General features: G+C 37.4%; 1 protein-coding gene across 1 annotated transcript in view; it reads left to right on the top strand.

Annotated features, from left to right (window-relative positions):
- The window catches only part of SNCAIP (synuclein alpha interacting protein), a 222,245-nt gene that overhangs the window by 2,461 nt on the left and 197,553 nt on the right, over positions 1-22,231 (top strand). Inside the window, 1 exon segment of the mRNA XM_078152968.1 lies at positions 21,838-21,924. The gene's annotated coding sequence lies outside the window, so the exon portion shown is untranslated.

The raw sequence follows: 22,231 nt of genomic DNA, 5'->3' as shown, positions 1-22,231 counted from the left end.
ATTTCTTTTACTATGTAGCAGCCTTGCTAATTTCAGGCAGTGATTCAAATGTAATTATACACTGACAAAACACAAAGTATATGGCAAGAAACTTTTTACTCACTGTTATTTTGAAAGGAGTTGTAGCATGTTTTACTGATGTTTAAAGGGAAGTAACTCACACAAACATCTAATATAAACAAATGAACTGTGATATTATCAGAAAGAGCCTGAAGTAGTTTGGCTTGCCAGATTTAAGACATTTCTTTGTCAGGGGAGTCAGGGGAGGAAATCTCACATAGAGCAGGTGCATCATTATAAGAAACACAAGGGAATTTGTCTTTTAAATGCAAAATCTTATTGAACATCGACAAGACAATAAATGACACTAGTAAAATAGAGAGTCTGTGTGTTTGGCAGTCTGTCAATCTGTAGTTGTAAAAAAACCATTTATTAGAAAAATGCATCCTAGGATAAAAATAGGTAGAAATTCAGACAGACACTTGCTTAGAACCTTTGTAAAATGTATGCTTGCTGCTTCTTTATAGCGTCTGGCTGATTTGCAATTAATAGGAAGTAGCTTACAGTGAATAAATAAATTGATAACCAAGATAATACACATATTACCTGGTTGACAATTAAATTTTATTTTCCTTAGTTCATGTTTTTATTTATTTGACATCAATTTGCTTTCAGCTTTTAGAAGCAATTATTGAAAAAAATTATTGAAATATTGGGAGAAACTCAATATTGTGTTGGCCTTTTCTCATATTCCTAAAACACATTTATTTCAACATCTATTTATTGAACTTCTTTATCCTAGGTGGGTGAGGTATACAAAGGAATATAATAAGCAGTCCCTGGTCTCAAGGGATTTATAATCTAGTGGAAGAAAGAATACATGCATGTGTATAATATTTTTTTAAATGCAGACAAAAAGTGCTAAAGGCACTCAAAGGAAGAACAGATTGACCATTATAAACTGGAGAGATTAGGAAGAATTTTATAGTTTGGGTGGAGCTTCAGTTGAGCCTTGATAAAACTCTCTTCTTTGGAAGGAGAAAAGTTTTCCAAGGGAGAACAGTAGCATTACTCCAAAATAGAATACAAATAAATGCACACAAAAATACATACACATGCATAAACACATATGTATGTATCTACATGTCTGCCTATATATCTGTCTCTATATTTGATTCCCCTCCCACTCTTCATGATAATTTTTTTCCCACTTGAGAAAATTGATTAAAGGACCATTGCTTTTGATTTCATTTTCCTGTCTGAAACAAATGTTCATGAGAGCCTCATGCCACGTACAGATGATATGCATGCCATACTATGTCTTGATTCAGGTCCTCTGATTTCAAATCTAGCGCTCTTCCCACTGCTAGATGACTCTTCCTACTCATTAGAATTCATAATTTCTATATCTAAGCTAAAGGAAAAGTTTTGAGAGTCAAATTCCATTCTCTGACACCATCTTCTTAGTGACCTGTAACTTTCTGTGTCATCCTTTCTCTTCCAAGGTCTCCACCTTCAGTTACTAGTAATGTATCCTCAAGTTCTTCATTTTTTGCCTAGGACTTCATAATTCCTAGGAATTTCTTCTAGGTTTTTTTTTCTGGTGATATTATTCATTCCTACAGAAATCATAAACAATAGATGTTGGACATTAGATTTGACAGCTTTGAAAAAGCTTTGTATCATATCTGGAAATATACCTATAGAAAACAGTACATATACAGTCACTTCAATGTCTTGCTACCTTTACATCCCTCATTCAGGGAGTCACTGACCACCAGGATACACTTTCCTGCCCCTACTTCCCCTGTAACCCGTAACTGATATCTTTACTACTGGATATTATGTGTTGATCCCTTCTTCTTCTTCTTCTTCTTCTTCTTCTTCTTCTTCTTCTTCTTCTTCTTCTTCTTCTTCTGCTTCTTCTTCTTCTTCTTCTTCTTCTTCTGCTTCTGCTTCTGCTTCTGCTTCTGCTTCTTCTGCTTCTTCTTCTGCTTCTTCTTCTTCTTCTTCTTCTTCTTCTTCTTCTTCTTCTTCTTCTTCTTCTTCCTCTTCAGGTAACTCCTAGGTTTTCCCTTTTTCTTGAGAATACACATACACACACACACACACACACACACACACACACACACACCACACACATGCACACACATACCTATCATCTCTCTCTCTCTCTCCCTTTACCAACCTATCTTCACTGGTTCAGGGGAACTTCTTTCCCTGTGTCAAATTCTTCCACTCTCTTAGACTTTAGACTAGGAATTCTTAATCTTTTTGTGTATGAGATGGTTCCCTTTGACAATCTGATGAAGCCTATGGACCCCTTCTCAAAATAGTGTTTTAAATAAAATGCATAATATTACAAGGGAAACCAACTCTATTGAAATAAAGTGCAATTTTTTCCACAGTCACATTCATGAATGGTTCATAAACCCATACTCTGGACTATGACTTGGATTGCCTTCTGCTTGCTCATAGTTATTTTCTTCTTTGATTTCCATTTGGAACATTTCTTCTGTCATCTCAATATATTTAATGTTAATTGTATCTAATTTGCTGATTTAAATAATGAAGGGAGGACCCCCTATGAAAGAGATTGTTCAAAAGCCTGATGACTTGAACTACCTATGAAGTTTTAGGATGTTGGAAATAGAATTCAAAGAGCCACAAAACAAAGATTTTCATGTTCAGCAGTTATAAGAAGCAGAGGAGCTAGAATTGTGTTATATTTGTCTTCCTTCTTGGGGCAATTAACAATGATGTGTGTGATAAACGTAAAAATAAACACTAGGTTTTTAAAGTGGTACTCCTTTTAGGTTTTTTCCCCTATTCTCAGATTTCTGTTATGGAAAGCTAAAATGTTAGGCCAATAGACTCTGAGGCAAAACTGAGGCATTTTTTTGAACATTTTTGAGCTGATACTAAGTATATATATTTTAAATCTCTGCTACTACAACCACCTGGAAAAAGAAGGTGAAAAGTATCACTGACACCAAGTTATGTCTATAGACCAATATCTTTGTTATAGAGGCCAGACAAGGAATGGCCTTTCCTTAAACCAAAAAATAGGTAAGGTTTTTGGGAAGGAAAGGTACATAGGAAGAGTTCAAGGTAAATTGGGGCCATCTCTGGAAGAGGTTAGGTCTGAATTACATAGGCAGTTGGCATACTGGGTGGAATAGAAATGGAAAGTTATGAATAAGACTGCTCTTTCTGGCTTTTTTCTTTGGTTTACAGACTTAACTCCTACTTGGAAAAAGCAATTTTGACTTTGTCAGTGGCAAAGGTTTGGGGACGGAGAGCACTTGCTCATCATTTTTGTAAGGAGGTCTGGCAAAGGGAAAGAAACTTCTCTGATCCAACCAAAAGACAAAATTATCTAACTTCATGAATTGACCTGAGTTGTCTTAAAATTCATATTCATTATAAAATTCATGCTCATTACTTCTTTTCCACTGATTCCAAATAACGGGATTTCTCTCTGTGTCTCTGAGATTTTTACTACTTTTCACTTTCTACAGGCTTCCTAAAGACAGAATAATCCAACATGGAAAAACTAGCAATCAGCTATTTGGATTCCCTGTGTATAACATGGGGATGAGTTACATTCTTTGAATGTTAAGTGATAGCCTATTGGGTGGGCTGAATGAGTTTATACAATTTCCCCAACAGGAATAACAAGACCATTGCCAATGAAGCTGTACCAGGCAGAGTGAACTTGAAGCCAACTTTCCATACTCACAGGGTCCATATTTTCAGGCCCATACTTCCCACTCACTGTCCTGAAAGCCAGGCTACCAGATAGTGCTTATATATGGTCACTCTAGCACTACACTTGCCAGAGCCCAGAGGGGCTTATTTCCTCTCACGTCATCCCACATTCCTTGGCTATCTAGGGTGTATACAACAGACAACCATCACTGGGATTCTGGGATGCAAGTGTGTACCTCATTCCTGAGGGTAGCTTAGACACTTTGGAGACATTGACTCAGCTAGTATTCAGCAACAAAGATGACCACAGTTTGGTGAAGGGCTTATTCTACTCGAGTTCTCTGGCTTTTTTGCAGCTTCTTAACTTTCTGAATTTAAATAAAGACAGGAAAACAAAACAAAAACTCTTTATGCTTTTCTAGTAGTCATCTTCTTCCCAGGATGTTCTGAGGGCTTCAAAGGTTATGAGAGTGAATTAATCTATTCAGAAGTAAGGTAGAAGGGAAAAGGATTAGCATTATTTCTCCCACTTTGCAAAGGGAGAAGCTGAGTTATGGTCAGAGCGGACACAGATAGCAACTGGGTCTTTTACATTCCCAGAATTTGCTTTTTGCTCTAGACCATAAATGTTCATATTGTGAGCTGTGTTGGAATCTTTAGGATGTAGATTGACTCTGCCATGATTGAGGCAGTATGGTACAATGGAAAGAATACTGGATTTGGAACCTGAGGAACCAGGGTTTGAATCCTGGCCTTCCCTGGACAATTTATTTAACTTCTATGGTCCTCAGTTTCTCTAAATGTGACATCAAGGGGTTGGACTAGTTAACCTCTATAGTCCCTTCCAGCTCTGAAACCATGATCCTTATGAATCTCTAAGGTATATATTGATTAATGTTAGAAATATCATAGCTTCTCTACCTCCCTCTGATATTCCATGAACCATTATCTGCCTCATATCATTCCTTACCAATACTCTGTTCTGTATACACTATTTCTTCAATGCTTTCTTTCTCTTGTGGCCTTATGCACTGGAGAGGTGGTTTATTACCTTTTGGTGAATTGGTGGTCTGTCTCCTGTAAGTGCCATTCTTCAGTCTCCATTTCACCGTTTCTATTTCAGAAATAAAAGTAGCACAGCCTTTCTTTACTGGCCAAACAAGTGGTCCAAGTTCCTTATAGCTATAGGGTTCTGGGTTCCTAGCTTCTAAAGTGTAGCAGAACAAACTTGGATGAGACTTGATGGAAAGAACATGAGCGGTACTAACACTTTTCATGTGCTTACTCCATCTCTTGGTACTGAGCATTAAAGTGTAAGGTGAGATTATGGACAGTCAAGCAATAGTGCAGTTGTACTGTAATAGGCTTTATTTAATAAACCATCAAAAATCAGATTTAAACACAAAAAATAAACAAGCCTCCTATTTTAATAATATAAGTAAGTTCAACCAAGATATATGAAATGTTTAAGAAAATAAATAGTATTAGTGGTGAGCTATTAGTTAGAATTATGATGGAATAATTTTCTCCTTGTTTCCAGTGGTTGTAGTCATTAGTAACCTCTATGATAGTTGGTATATAAGTGTGTGTACTTTTGCATATATTGTGTATGTATATATACTCTGTGTGTGTGTGTGTGTGTGTGTGTGTGTGTGTGTGTGTGTATAATGGTATTGAATTTTGTGAACTCATAACTACAAAGGATGTTTGGTTGTGTGCTGTACCCCACTTGGTAAATTTGCCAGTGAAAAGATAACCATTTTCACCCAAAATCCTTCAAAAGATTTATACTCTCATGAAACAATAAAATACAATGAAAGTAGGCATCAGTGTTCTAGCTGTAGAGTTGTATAAAAGCAATGCAGCTTCAGAAAACTGTGCTTAATTCAGACCCTTTAAGAGGCAGTTATGATCTACAAAAGAGGATCGTTGTATTGGGTTGTACCAGTTTTACCAGTGGATCATAGTTTACTTTGGACAAATCATTTAAACTCTGCGTGTTTTTTGTCTTTCTGTCTGTATGGGGAAAAGTATTCTTTATTATCAACAGTATTATTATTATTTGAATTAGAGGATCATAAGATTTAAGTCAAAGGAGTCAGAGGATCATAGATTTAGAGAGAGAAGAGATCTTGGAGACCATCTAGTCCAACTGCCTTGTTTTGCAGATGAAGATACTAAAGCAAAAAGAAGTTAAGTGACTTCCCTAAAGATTCACAAGTAGTAGCAACAAAGTCAGGATTTGAATACAAGTCCTCAGTGATTCAAATGCAGTACTCTAGATATCGGTACTCTGTGTACCATTCTTCCAGAATCTAGTTTGATCATTTCATTTTAGAGATGAAGTGATTTGTTCAAAGTCACACAAGCTCCCCTTCTCAGAACTAGATAAATTTAACCTCAAAGTAAACAAGAAAGGAGTTAAGGAGGTGAATAGAATTTTAGAAAAGTTAGGTAAAATTGACCTCTGGAGAAAATTGAATGGGGATAGAAAGGAATATACCTTTTTCTCACCAGTACATGGCACCTACACAAAAATTGGCCATCTATTAGGGCATAAAAACATCGCAATAAAATGCAAAAGGGCAGAAATTAAATTTAAAAGTGTTTACACAAAGGCAATGCCACCAAGATTAGAAGGAAAGCAGAAAGATGGGAAACAATTTTTATGGCAAATAGTTCTGATAAAGGCCTCATTTCTCAAAAATATAGAGAACTGAATCAAATTTGTAAGAATATAAGACATTCCCCAATTGATAAATCGTCAAAGTATATGAATAGGCAGTTTTCAGATGAAGAAATTAAAGCTATCTAGAGTCATATGAAAAAATGCTCTAAATCACTATTGATTAGAGAAATGCAAATTAAAACAACTCTGAGGTATCACCTCACACCTACCAGATTGGCTAATATGACAGAAAGAGAAAATGCTAAATATTGGAGAAGATGTGGGAAAATTGGGACATGAATGCATTGTTGGTGGAATTGTGAACTGATCCAACCATTCTGGAGAACAATTTGGAACTATGCCCGAAGGCCAATCAAACTGTGCATACCTTTTGATCCAGCAATACCACTGCTAGGTCTGTATCCTAAAGAGATCATAAAAAATAGAAAAGGACCCACATGTACAAAAATATTTATAGCAGCTCTTTTTGTGGTGGCAAAGAATTGGAAATTGAAGAATGGTTGAACAAGTTGTGGTACATGAATGTAATGGAATGCTATTGGGCTATAAGAAATGATGCTGAGTGAAGTGAGCAGAACCAGGGAAACACTGTCCAGAGTAACAGCAACATTGTGCAATGACCACCTATGATTGACTTAGACTTCTCAGCAATACAATGTTCCAAGACAATTCCGAAAGACTCATGATAGAAAATGCCATCCACATCCAGAGAAAAAACTATGGAGTCTGAATGCAGATCAAAGCACACTATTTTCACTTTTGTTTTTGTTTTTGTTTTCCCTTTTGTTCTATTTCTTCTTTTACAACATGACTGATATGGAAATATATTTAATGATTGTACGTGCATAACCTGTATCAGATTGCTTGCCATCTTGGGAGGGAAGGAGAGAGAAAAAATGTGAAACTCAAAATCTTATAAAAAATGAATGTTGAAAACTATTTTTACATGTAATTGAAAAAGAATACTATTTACAGAGTGACACAGGAATTAAATGTCAAAGCTGGAAGTTGGACCTAGATATGGATGAAATTTTGGAAGTTCTTTGTGCTCAAAAGAAGCAATTCCTAAAGTCAAAGAATCCTGGATTTGGAAGGGCCATCAGAGGTTATCTAGACGAAGCCCCAGCTCAATTTAAGGGATTCCGTACCATGTTTAATAAGCAGCTAATTAGCTTCCACTTTAGCACTTTATCAAAGCAATTTTTTTGAAGTGAAACATCCCATTTCACTGTTAATAAAATTTTCATGTGAAGAAATAATTGACTTCTGGGTGAAACTGTAAGTTCCCTGAAATAAAATCAGTATAGTCCAACATATAAATCAATGAATTAACGTTCATTGGTGATATAAATATTATTTTAGTTTTTCTATATACTTAGAGCTATACATCAGTCTACACAATAGTAATAATGCCATACTTTTAAATAATGTGTCATAGTTTCAAAAGCCAGTTTACATACAGTTTCACACTTGGTGCACACGACCACCCTTTCAAATAGGTAGGATAGGCATTGTTATCAGAGGGGTTAATGACTTGTCCAAGGTCACATGGGTAGTAAGTGAGAAACCTGAGATGGGTTTTTTGATTCCTGATCCAGATCTCTGTGTAGATTGCCTGACTATATCTATAGCTTGATAACACAAATTATTGAATTTTATAATAAATGATAACTCATGGTAATAGTTTTTTCACAGTGATCTTATGAGATTGGTAGGGTAAATAACATGATCCATATTTAATAGAAGAGGAAACTGAAACCTATATAGTGAAATGATTTGCTCATAATCCCATAGATAGTTATTATCCATATTTTGTCATTATCTTTTCAGTGACTCAGTGCATGACAGGAATCCTTCCAATACTGCAGATCACAACTTCTCTATAGATTCTCATCCTTTGTGATCCTTGTTCACATCCTCCTGTAAATCCTCCAAGAAGGGTCCTCTCAATACGTTAGAAACCTTTGTCTAGATCTTTTGACACTCTGTAGGTTCCAGTGCTTTTGCATTGCCTATCTGTTAAAACTTGCTTTCACTATATGATTAGCCATAATTTTTTTTTTCATTTGAACATTTTCTGGATGAAACGTTTTATGCTGTTCTACCAATCCAATTCATTTCAACCAGGAAAGAAGAGGGGGGACATGGAGGGAGGGATGGGAGAGATGAAAGGAAGGGAAGAAGGAAGGAAGGAAGGAAACATTCATTAATAACGACTATGTTTCAGGTACTGTGCTAAGTGCTTTACAAATATTATTTCATTTGATCCTCACAACCACTCTGGGAGCTAAATGCTATTATCTGCATTTTATACTAGAGGAGATTAGGCAGTTAATTTTTTTGCCTAGGGTTGCCCAGCTAGTTAATGTTTGAGGGCAAATTCAAACTTAAGTATTCCTAACTGTTCAGGCCCAGAATTCTATCCACTGTGCCACCTAGCTATCTCTGTAGTGTATAGATAGCCATCCTTAGTTTTAGGAAGTTTCAAGTCTTGTTTTTGATACTTGTTGTGTGACCCTGGGCAAGTCACTTAACCGCTTGGTGCCCCCAAATAAATCTCAAGGTTGTTGGGGGACAATTAGGTGGCACAGTGTATAAAGTATCTGGCCTGGAATCAGGAAGATCTGAGTTCAAATATGGCCTGGAACACTTACTAGCTATGTGACCCTAGGCAAGTCACTTAATCTTTCCTCATCTGTAAAATGAACTAGAGAAAGAAATGGCAAACCACTCCAGTATCTTTGCCAAGAAAACCCCATGGACAGTATTGGCATGCTGTGGTCCATGGATCACAAAGAGTAGGACATGACTAAACAATCAAATGACTTGGGGGAGCTAGGTGCATCAACATTGGGTAGAGTGCTAAGCCTAGAGTCAGGGAGACCTGAGTTCAAATCCAGCCTCAGCCACTTACTAGCTGTGTGACCTTGGGCAAGTCACTGAACCTTACTTGCCTCCTTTTCCTCATCTGTAAAATGAGCTGGAGAAGGAAATGGCAAACCACTCCAGTATCTTCATCAAGAAAACCCAAATGGGGTCATGAAGAGTCAGACATGACTGAAACAACTGAGTAACAGTAAGTTGCTGGACAGTTTACAAAAATGCATTGGTAGAGGGGTTCCCTCATTTGAAGTTCTCTACATTTAATGAAATCACAGGTTTGGACCCTCATTCCCTCCCCCCAAAAAATATTTACAGCATGGGGACAGAAAGACAAAGTGAAAACCACTTCTTGCCACCCTCCCCTCAAGGAGCTTTTATTCTACATGCATTTTTTTCATGAAAGTTATCCATTTTCTCTATATGACAGAAATAGCCATATATATATAAAACTTAGAGATGGTTTACTCTAGTTTTATAAATAGCTTCTTTATTTGAAGCTAGAAGAAGGAGGAGGAGGAGGAGGAGAACAAGAAGAAAAAAAAAACAACTGTGGCTCTCTAGCTTATCTGCAACTGTAATATTCTTCTTCAAACATTATGGCTTCATTGTGCTGTTACTGCAGTTATAAGTCAGAGTAACAAACCTACATAAAAACTGAAAGCTACTTTTGAATGGTTCAGGATAGCCAGATTGCATTTGCCAGAGTGGTGAAAGGTTTAACAGAATTTCCATAAATGCGGCCCTCAAGCTGTGTTTTTACCATAGGATTCCAGTGAACCTCAAGACCTGGAAACTTAGAACACAAGGCCCCAGTGCAGAAAAGCAATATCAAAATTGAAATAAATGAGTCATTTTAATTTCCTCAGATCTGCAGACACAAGCACACTTAGATGCTGAACATCGTAATTTAACATGGCTGTTGTGCACTAAAAACACAATTTAAAAGTCTAGTGTTTAATTAAGTTGAGTACTCAAAGATTAACATGGTAACAAATCTTGGGTATTGGATACAGTACAGTGTTTGCTCTGGTTGCTAGGAAACAGGCAAGGTCCATTCTCAAGTTACTCATTGACTTGGCCAGAATGTGGATGTGAACTCCCCTCAAGTAACTGACTTGATCATTTCTTTCCTCTGGAGCACATTCCATAATGTATGTAAATACATTTTATAAGCAACAGAATTCCTACCTTTGTGGGCCAATGGGGAGTACAGGTTGCACCTAAGTAAACACAGGCAGAGAATTTTAATGAACCTTTACCTACAAGATCTTGGGATGACATCAGTGTTATGAAGTCAGCATTTGGGTTTTTATTTTAATGTATTTTTCCATGTGATATAATCATCAAGAAAATAGATTTTTCTTTAACATCTAATTATCATAAAGGCAATTGATGGTTTGGCATTCTACCCATTCAAGGGATGCTGTCAAAGTCGTTGGGATGGAAATTCGATTCGCATTGATGGTTTTCCAAAACTACTAAAAGTTCTACTTTTAGAAATCCCACTATGCTTTTCATTCTCTCCCTCCTCCCTTTCTCCCCTTTTGGCAAACTGTGTAGCACGACAAAGTATATAGCAGTCAAAAGAGAAAAAAGAAAAAGAAACTAACTCATGCAAACATGAAAGGGGTAGCTCCAGCTTATTTTCTGTTTGTGTAATTTGAAAACAAAACGAATCCCTGGTATGTTCTATTTCAGGCAGAAACAGGCATGAAAGAACAGGGTGATGAGGTTCAAAAGTAGAACCCAGAAAGAAAAACAGAAGCAGTTTTTCATTTAGTCTCTTTGAAAATCAATCTCCAAATTTTTCTAAACTGAAACTAGTGCCTACTAATTTTGCTTTTATGAAATTTGATGTGTGGAATTTAATAGCATCTTGAAGTGCCAGACAGTCACTTGCACACAGAGGTAGTATTACAAAGCAAACTTAATTTAAAGAAAAATTGCGTATGCTGAAAGATGTTACTTATCTTTAATAAGTAAGTGGAAAATGGAGGAAAAATATTATTCTTAAGTGGTACAATCAGAGATTAGTACAACCTCCTCCTGAGCCTGCAACATAATTATATTCCCATCTTCTTAACCAGAAGAATGTAGTTCTTATTTTGCTAGACTTCTTTTTTGCTAGACTATGGATTTTGTACTACTGGGTTAGGTACAATAGTGCTAATAAATGTTTAACCACTGGCTCAGCAGAAAAAAAAAGTATGCACAATACATTTGAAAGTTTAATCTGCATTATTAACATTTTCTCTAACAATTTCTCAATTCTTAGTCAGAAAAACAAATCAAGCCCCAATTCATAATATTTACCAGTTTCCAAGGCATAAATGCTCATACTGAAAATTTAACAATTAGCTCTTACTGGTAGGTTTGAGCTGAGGGGTAATGTTTTGGCTACTTCCTTGGACCCTCCCCATCCCTTTTCAGTCCATGCTCACTGTAGTACTGAGAGTACTCTGAAAATACTTGGTCCCAGCTGTTAGCAAACAGAATTCAGCCTGATTTATTTTTTAAGAAGTTTCTGAATACTTGTTCTTCTGCAGAGAAGGCAAATTGCATTCTATGATGGTCCCTATCTAAGCTTCTTCAGGTTATAATTGTAAGAAAAACAATCAAAGCAGAAGCAAAAGAAAAAGAAAAAGATCTTGAATTAATTGTCCGAGTATTCAGGATTACTACAGTGTAGTAACTAGAAACACTTCACATATATAACTTATCCTAACAATATATGAAACAGTGGCCAAAATAACATGCCATGAAAGGCTTGAGAAGTTCAAATCCTAGTGCTATAGCCAAAGGGTCTATAAAACACCTGTTTGGTAGCTACTGCTACTAGGATAGAAACATATATGGCAAGAAGGACCATGGGATGTATGGGAAGCTCCCTGATGGCAGGTATTCATAATTCCACATGTCCTTTAGGATACCTAGTGTAGTGCTGGATATACAGCATGAAACAGAGTTTAAAGAAGCTTCAGTGGTCATGCATCCTTTTTAAAGTGTAAAATAAGAACCTCATTCTACCTTGCAAATCATGAATCCCTTCTACTGCGTCTTCTGTGAATCATCATTAAGCCTCTGCTTGAATGCTTGGTATATGAGTGGTCAGTAAAAGTTTGTTGACTGAGAGCTTGTTTGATTTCTAGTGTGCTATTCAATCTGTTTTAATTACCCCACATTTACACATGAGGAAACTGAGGCTCTGAGAGGCTAAATTACTTGCCTTTGACTGCCCAGCTCTTTTAGAGGCAAGATTTGAACTCATTTTCATCTTTCCAAGTCCAGCACTTTTATCTACTATACAACAGTACCTCTAGAAGGTTAAAGATTGTATATCAACTATGTAAGATCAGGTTATTAAAGAAGAAAGAAGTTAAATCCTTAAGATTACATAGTGATAGAGATGCAAGCTGGATTGTGTTTTCTTGACTTCTGTTTTTGTGCTTGGTCCATAAAACTACACTATATGTAATTAGTAGATGTAGAGGTAGAAGACATATCTGGAAGGAAGAGCTACACTTTCAATATCTTCATTAAAATTGAAACACAGCTCACATATTGCTCCCACAATGCAAAGGATTTTATTTTTTGTCCGATTTGTTGCAATTGTGGGCTTTTAACAACTTCAGAAAGGTGTATCATGTGTTCTCTTTGCTAACAGCTGGGAGAAGGATTGTAGGTTGTTTCAGTTCTGTGTAACTATGAGTTCTCATTACAGATGAATTGTAGGTTGTCAGTTGTTTTTAGCTAGAGTTGGTGCTGAGCGGGATGACAATTCTGTAGTGCTTTGGTCGCTGCTGTGCCTTAGTGCACGCTCTTGAACTTCTCATACTTGAGTCACTTAAGAAAATAAGGCTAAGTAGCAGCTCAGTTGGACAAACAGGGTTTTTATTTCCGTAACTCACAGTACACCCATAAAATTTTGAGTATATGTGTCAAAAATAAAAACTAACAAATTAATTAGCTACAGATTAATCATTTGAGAAAGCCTTCACATGACAACGTCTGTTTCTTTGATAGTAAAGTTGTCATGATTGGCTGAATTTTCGTGCTGATTGAATACATCTTGCATTGCCTTAGAAAAACTGTCCAAGGAGATTTTAGAAAATGTAAAAATCTCTCTCTCTCTCTCTCTCTCACACACACACACACACACACACACACACACACACACACACACAAACACACACATTATGGGTCTAAAATTCAAAATGACTAAAGAAATATTAACTCCTCCTCATTGTCAAGCATTTATTAAGCACCTACTATATATAAGGAACTATCCTAAGTGCTGGGGATACAAAGAAAAGCAAAAACATGATCCCTGACTTCAAGCAGCTCATAGTCTAATGGGAGAGACAACATGCAAACAAATATGTATATACAAGAACTGTATTGTGTAAATGGGAGCTAATCTCAAAGAGAAGGAACCAGGAGAGTGGTGAGGGGAAGAGTGAGGAAGGGGACCGGAAAAGGCCTCATACAGAAAGTGGGCTTTGACATGAGTGTTGAAGGAAGCCAGGGAAGCCAGAAAACCAAGATGAGGAAAGAGAGCATTCTAGGCATGGGACATAGCCAGTAAAAAGTCACTGAGTCGGGTGATGGGAGTGTCACGTGGGAGAAATATCAAGAAGGCCAGTGTCAGACACAAAGAGGGCTAAAGGATAAATAAACTGGAAAAGTAGGAAGGACCAGGTTGCAAAGAGCTTAAAAGCCAAACAGGGTGTATTTGATCCTAGAGGCAATAGGAAGCCACTGGAATTGATTTAAAATGGAGGTAACGTAATCAGTGCTTAGCTTTTCAAAGATCACCTCGGCAGTTGAGGAGAGGCTGGAATGGGGACAAATTAGATACAGGGTGACCAAATAGTGGGTGTGAGTATAAGTGTGAGAGGATAAGAGTCTGAATAAGGGTGGTGGCTGTGGGAGAGAATGAGTAGCTGAGGATGATACCGAGATTATGAGCCTGGGTAATTGGGAGGATAGTGGTCCTCGACAGTAATAAGGAAGTTCAGAAGAAGAGAGGATTGTGGGAAAAAGATAAGGAGCTCTGTTTTTGAACATTCTGAGTTTGAGATGTCTCTGTGATATTCAGTTTGAGATGTTCAGTAGACAGTTGGCATAGTTATTTGCATGTTGTCTCCTTCATTAAACTGTCACGCCTTGAGAATAGAGATTGTTTTTTGCTTTTCTTTGTATCTGCAATGCTTGGCAGAGTGTCAGACTGTGTAGGTGCTTAATAAATGCTTATTGACTTGACTTGATTTGAGACTGAAGCTCAAGAGAGAGGTTAGGGCTGGATGTTAGATTTGAGAATCATCTACATAGAGATGATAGTTGAGTATGTGGGAGCTGATGCAATCACCAAATAAGAAGGTATATAGGAAGAAAAGAAGAGGCTTCAGGACAGAGCATTTGAACTAATGCTTAGGTGGTGGCCTTAATCTGGATAAAGACTAGCAAAGGAGACTTGAGAAGTGATCAGACAAGTAAAAGTAGGACCAGTAGAAAGCAGTGTCATGAAAACCTAGAGAACAGAGTACTAAAGACAAGAAAGTAATAGTGTCAAAGGCTGTGTTCAGGTCAAGAATGATGAGAATTGAGAAAAAGCCATCAGATTGGGCAATTAGGTCATTGGTAACTTTAAAGAGAGTAGTTTTAGTTGAGCAATGAGAGCCCAAATGCAAAGAGTATAGCACCACTTATAGATGATTTTTTCAAGTTTAGCCACAAAGAGGAGATATATAGTTATGTAGAGAGCAATAGATAATAGAGGATCAAATTTAGTGAAAGTTTTTTTGAAGATGGGGGAGAAGGTATGGGCATGTTTGTAAGTAGCTAGGAAGGAGACAGCAGAGAGGGAGAGAGTGAAGATTAATGAAAGACTGGGGATGATAGAGGCAATGATCTGCTACATAAGACAGGAGTGAAGTCAATGGAGCACGTAGAGAGATTTGCCTTGGCAAAGAGAAAGTCCACCTCTTCATGTGAGACAGAGAGTAAGGAGTCATGAGGGAAGACATCTGAATGATGTGAGATGAGGAGAGAAGAGTAGGGAACTTTTAGCAAGTGGCCTCAATTTTTCCACTGAAATATGAGATGTCCTCAGCTGAGATGGTGGTGGAAGGAACGGTGCTATGGGAGATTCGAAGAGGGATGACAAAGTATAGAAAAGACTCTGTGGAGAGTGGAATAATGCATTGATTAGGGAGGTGTAGAAAGGATTTCTTTTTCACATTGGAGGCTCATTTGAGATTATGTAACTTAAATTTGTAGTGGACACAGTCAGCAGGTGCATAATTTTCTCTAGCTCTGTTCAGCATCTCAAAAGCAAATATGATAAACTATCAAATAACTATTTCACATAGGGAATTATAACACCAATATAAATATTTATCATCTCTTCAAATATCAAGCATACAAGGAGTATGGAGGCAGTACTAAGGTGCATCTCTTTAGAGTCACTATGGTTTTATTTGGATTCTAGGTCCAAAAACAAGCTTCAATAAGAAGCCTAGAAAAAAAGAAAACTCCATTGAGTCCAGGAGTTTTCATCTCTGAAGTTTGCCTCTGCGAGAAAGGGAAAAGAGAGGAGAATGAGATAAACCTAGAAACATTCAACTTTCAAAAGTCTTATACAAGGGGGGAAAGTTAAAAGAAAAAGACTAGCAACAGAGTCTAAGAAGGCTGTAGTAATCAGCTTTATGTTGGGCCTAGAAGTATTTCTCAGAAAAACTGTCCAAGGCAGAAAAATCTACCAACTCTTGAAGCTGCTACCCCAGAAGAGAAAACACTCCACCACCCTAGATGTGTCTTGGCAAAAGACAAATCTTTCCTGCACTATTTCTCTTCTCACAAGGATGACCCATGCTTGAGTACCAAAAGGTACTCAAAAGGTCATAATCTTTCCATTATCTTGTGATGTCACCACAAGGGGAAAGGCAGATAAGATGGACCTGCCCCTTTTGCTCTTATTTCACCAACTTTATGCCTTGGACTTAAAGAGAGGGACTGGAGCTGCAGTTTCATTAGTATATATCAGTGAGGCAGTCAGATAAGCACTTATTATGTGCCGGCAAAAGACAGTCCCTGCCATCAAGAAACTCACAATGTAATGGAGGAGACGAAAGAAAACAGATATGTACAAACAAGCTATCAAAAATGATTAACAGGATATAGGATAAAAAGGAAATAATTAACAGAGAAGACACTTGAATTAGAAGGGTTGTGAAAGGCCTCTGAAGGAACCCAAGATGTAGATATGAGGGAGAGAGTTCTAGTCATGAGCAGCAGTCAGAAAAAATATCCATAACTGAAAAATGGAGTATTTTGTTTAAGGAACAACCAGGATGCCAGTGTCACTGGATAGAACAATATGTGATAGGGAATAAGGTGTAAGAAGACTGGAAAGGTTGGGAAAATAAGGAGAGATGTTAGGCTATGAAGGGCTTTGAATACCAAACAGAAGATTTTGTATTTGATCCTAGAGGTGATAGGGAGCCACTGGAGTTGGGAGAAGGGGGATTTGACATGGTTGAACTCAATATCTGTCTCCCGAACCTTCCCCTCTTTCTAACTTCTTGTTACTGTCAAGGGTGCCACCATCTTTGAGTCACCTGGGCTCACAACCTCTTTCATCCCTCATGTACAATAAGTTGCTAGGTCTTGTAGATTCTCTACCTTCAAATATCTCTCATCTGACACAACCACCACCCTGGTACAGACCTTCATTGCCATATCCTAGACTATTCCAATGGCTGTCTGTTGGTCTCCCTGTCTCGAGTCTTTCCCCACTCCAGTCTATCCTGCATTTAGCTGTCAAATTGATCATCCTAAAGTTCAGGCCTGACCATATCACACCCAACCTCCCCATTCAATAAACTTCAAGGGCTCCCTGTCACCCTCAGGATCAAAGAGAAAATCTTCTGTATGACTTTTAAAGCCCTTCATAACCTGACACCTTCCTGAATTTACTTAACTGTAATCCAGTGACACTAGCTTCTCTGTTGTTCCTAGTACAAGACACTATATGTCTTGATTCTGTGCATTTTCCCTAGTAATCATCTACATCTGAAATTTTATCATCTCCACCTCCAGGCTACCCTGACTTACTTCATGTCCCTGCTAAAATCCTCATTTCTGCAAGAAGCCTTTCCTCTATTGAGTATTTTTAATTTATTGATCAATAAACTTGTTTGTACAAATGTTTTTCCCATTTAACTGTGAGCTTCTTGAGAGCAGGAACTGGTTCCCCTGCTCCCTTTCTTTGCACCTCTAGTGTTTACCATAGTGCCTGACAAATAGTGGGTGTTTAATAAATGCTTGTTGACTTGACTTGCCAGTTTTTCCCCATCCTATGACTCCTACCAGAGTTGAATGGACTTCTCAGGAGGCAGCCTACTAAGGAGCTGTTATTCAACAAGATTCAATTATCAATAACATAGCTACCTAGCAGGCAGATGATTAACAATACTTATTGTCTTACTTACTGTTATCATTTCATGTGTTTATATTTTAACTATATTGTAAATTTTATAAGTGCAGGAGAAGATTGTCTTATATTTACTTGCAGCTCATGCAGTAATTTTGCACATTTTATATGCCCAATAAATACTAACTACATAACTCACTGGTTGCTTTTCAACTTTAAAAAAATTAAAATGTCATTGATATCTTTCATTTTTATATTGCCTTGATTTTTAAGGATATCAGTCCTCTCTAGTAATACCAGGACAGTGTGTTTGCTACAAAGGAAGGAGAGTTGTAATGATTGCTTATTTGCACATGATTGATGAGCTAGTGCCTTTTTTTCTAGCTCTTGGCACAGGTCTATATATACAACTAGCAGCAGGGAGAAAAAAAATGCCCCAAACTCAGTAAATGGGCCTGGAGCAAATACAACAAGCACATAATTCACTCAAGAGGTTTTGCCGGTGTCATGAACCATGAGAGGTGAAGTCAGGCATATTTCTTACGTGATGTAATAGAGAAAGACAATGTGTCACAGTGGATAGAATGCTAGCTTTGGAGGTAGATAACCTGGATTCAAATTCTTGCTTTTCTGCCTTATCTGTGTGACCTTGGGCAAGGCACTTAAGTTCTCCAGTACTCAGTTTGCTCATTTGTAAAATGAGGGGGTTAGATTAGGCTTCTGACATCTATTCTAATTCTCTTTATGTGATCCTTGATCCTATGATTCCTTGAGAGATATCTTTTATGAGAAAGAACAAAAAAGAAAACCTCTCTTACTGGATAGAGTTGTCCTCAGAACCAGGAAGACCTGAATTCAAGTCCCATCTCTGACAAATATTGACTGTCTCTAAGCAAGTCACTTAATTTCTCATTATTCCAGACAAGTCTCTAAGACTATGTAAATCGCAGAGAAGCTTCTAAATTGGTAGATTTTTCATCTGGGAGTCCTATATATCAATGAAATCAAAGGTCAAATCCTTATCCTTATCTCTATTTTTTTTTCTTTAGGGAATTTGCTGTAGGAATATGCTAGTAGAGAGTTCCCAACTTGTCCAATGACCTCAGTGAGGCCTTCTTAATCTACTAGTTTCAACCCAAGGTGCATTTTTTTTGCCCCTTCTTGTTTTCCATCTGAAGTAAAATGCTGTGCTTTCTTGGGACAGTGGGAGGAAGTACTGTCATATTCTGAATTACTGCGCCTGTTCTCCCTGCTTAAATTTGGATTATGGTAATATAAATGCCAATAACATAAGATTAAAATGAAGTCCTAGTCAATGAAGTTTGAAAGGAACCAAGCCAAATTTGATCTCATATAGTGGAAATATTTATGGCCAGTTTTCCTTTTACCTAGGAGTTGTGGTGTGGCACTAAGCCATGAAGGAGAGGCCTTGTGTGTTTAAAGGGGGAGAAAAATGTAGCAATTGCCTTTTAGGGGCATGGTGAAGAGAAGCACTGATCTGAGAGGTAAAGGGCCTCCTCATCACCAATGGATGGTGCATAGTAAGCCATCCCATATGTGGAGCAGATATAGTATATACCCTGGGCTTCATAGTACAGATCTGTTCCCCAAGAGCAGCCTCCTTTTAACATTTGATTTTCTCCTGTCACTATGGGAGGATGCTTTACTGTTTGTTCTTTAACTGTTCGAATTTTTAAAAGAATTCTCTTATTGACATTTTCACTTTTATATTATAGGCATTTATGGATATATTCCTGCCACTTCCTTGTATTTCTGGATGGAACCTTCTCTTATAGACATGAAATACAGTTAAGCAATAAACAGTAGATACAGTGACAATGTTTTACCACGTCTGCAACTTTCTGCCCTCCAAGTCCCTCTTCCCTTCCCCTTCCCACTTTATTTTATAATTGGTTCCCCAGAACCATTGCTGGTTTTTCAGTTACTTAGAGTTAGGCTTCTTTAGTGATCTCCTTTCAAATCTCATAGTCATTGTATATGTTATTCTTCAGGTTCTGCTTATTTTATTATGTATAAGGTCATATAGATCTTCCCGGTTTTCTCTAAATTTATTGTTAATCAGCCAGCCAGCATTTAATACATCACCCACTCTTCACTAGGCATTGTGTTATGTTCTGCGAATATAGGGCAGAAAGGAGGAAAACAATATGAGTATCAAAGTATAAATAAATTATAAACAAAATAAGTACAATAGAATTTTGGGAAGAAAAATGTTAGAGGCCAGGGAGAGAGGGAAGAAAGGTTAAGGAAGTCTTCTTCTAGAAGGTGGCATTTGAGCCAAACTTTGAAGCAAACTAGGTACTCTTAAGAAGTGGTAGTGAGAAGGGAATGCACTTTAGGCATGGGGGACAGCCAGTAAATGTACTTCAATATTTGTCAGAGATGGGACTTGAATTCAAGTCTTTCTGGTTCTGAAGACAACCCCTTTCAGTAAGAGAGGTTTTCTTTTTCGTTCCTTCTTATAAGATATATCTCTCAAGGGATCATAGGATCAAGGATCACATAAACAGAATTAGAATACACTTCAGAAGCCTAGTCGAATGTACATTGAAGTCTTGTAAGGTGGTACCTGAGCCAAACTTTGAAGCAAACTAGGTACTCTTAAGAAGTGATAGTAAGAAGGAATGCATTTTAGGCATGAGGGACAGCCAGTAAATGTACATGGGTATGAGGTAGAACAACAGCACCGGTTTAGCATGACAACAGAGTTTATGAAGGAGAGTAATGTTTAATAAGGCTGGGAATGTAGGTTGGGTCTATGATGTGAAAAGCTCTATATGCCAAAGAAGATTTTATGTTTGATCCATGAGGTATAGGGAATCTCTGGAATTTATTAAGCAGTGAGGTAACGTGGCTGCTTTATGAATGAGATTGGAATGGGGGAAAGACTTGAACCAGAGGGTTCAATTTTGAGTCTATTGCAACAGTCAGTGTGAGAGGTTATGAGTACCTGAACTAGGATGGTAGTTTTGGGTGGAGAGACAAGGAAAAGATTCAAGATATGTCCTGCAGGCAGAAATAAGATTTGTCAACGTATGGGAAAGGAGATGGTGAGAGTGAGGAATTAGGAATGACTTTGCAGTTACAAACCTGGTGGTGTCCTGAACTGAAATAAGAAAATTTAGAAGACAGTGGGTTTGGGGGAAAAAATACAATAAATTCACTTTTGAATATGTTGAATTTGAGATGTCAATGGAACAAGTAACTCAAAATGTCCAGTAGGCAGTTGGTGATACAAGACTGGATTATCGAACAATAAAATTTCATTACATGTTAATGTTAAAGTTTCTTCAGCCATTCCTCAGTTGGTGGGTACTCACTTGGTTTCTTAACTGTTCAGATTTGTGCAAGGTGATGGTTAGAAGAGTATACTTAGCAAAGATTATTGTCAGGTCCTTCTCTCACTTCCTCCCAGTCTATGAGTTCTTTGTATCAGAAGGATGGGAAAGCAAAGCACTCTAGGCCCTTAATGAGCTAGCACAATGAAATTAGATTAATTCTGACCCCAAAGAGACAGTATTGATTTTTCCCACCAAAAAAAATATCAGACATGATCTAGTCCTTATTGATTGAAACCAGCCCTTGCGTTAAATCCATGCACTAAAACACTTCTTAGACTTTCCATTAGAAGAAGTGGCTCTTAACCTGAAGTCCATGAATTTGTTTTGAAAATATTTTTACATAGGTATTTTAAAATAAATTGAAATTCAATACATTTTATTTTGTGCATTTAAAAACCTTATTCTGAGAAAGGTACATAAGCTTTACCAGATAGTCAAAGGAGTCTATGGCACAAAAAAGGTTAAGCATCACTGATTCTGAGCTTCATTGAACTCTGTTAAACATATAATTACTTCCCTGTTGTGTTAGAGGTGGGGGTGATGGCAGAAGGGGTCTATCCAGACCACAGCTTGCTTCAATTTACCTTGAGGACATAATCCATTTAATTCTTCCACTCGATTCCAGCTAAAAGTTAGTGAGATGGACAGAAATCTTCACGTTCACTCATTTAGTACATACAGATCTTAGAATACTTTAGCAAAATTCAGAGTGAATACCTAGAACTTTAATTAACCACAATAAATATTTCTTATTTTAGGCCAAACTTACTACCTGGCAGCACCATAGTGACTTTTTTAAAAAGACAACTAAGACAGCAAGAGGAGTCCTTGAATTGCTTTTAAAGGTAAAGGTGTTACTACCCTTAAATAGAGTTGACCAATTATCAATAAATGCTTGTGGATTCTAATGACTAATTGACAACAAAGAAGTTCTCACCGATCTTTTTGCCAATAAGGCTGTCCATGGGATTGACTCCTTTAAAGGCCTTCTGAAGCTCCTCTGTAGCTTCTTTGCTGAAGGCGAGGTAAGACATCACATTAGCTCCATGGACACGCACAAATATCTGTGTTAACACTGGAGGGTCTCAATGCAAAATTCACCTGAATTGGAAAATACTAAAGTGAGACTTGATTTGTGGCTTCTTGGGTTTG

This window comes from Phascolarctos cinereus, unplaced genomic scaffold (genome assembly GCF_003287225.1).
Source record: "Phascolarctos cinereus isolate Bilbo 61053 unplaced genomic scaffold, phaCin_HiC Scaffold_4;HRSCAF=312, whole genome shotgun sequence".
Taxonomy (NCBI): Eukaryota; Metazoa; Chordata; class Mammalia; order Diprotodontia; family Phascolarctidae; genus Phascolarctos; species Phascolarctos cinereus.
Note: the sequence above shows the minus strand (reverse complement) of the source record. Positions and strands in the feature narration are given on the sequence as shown.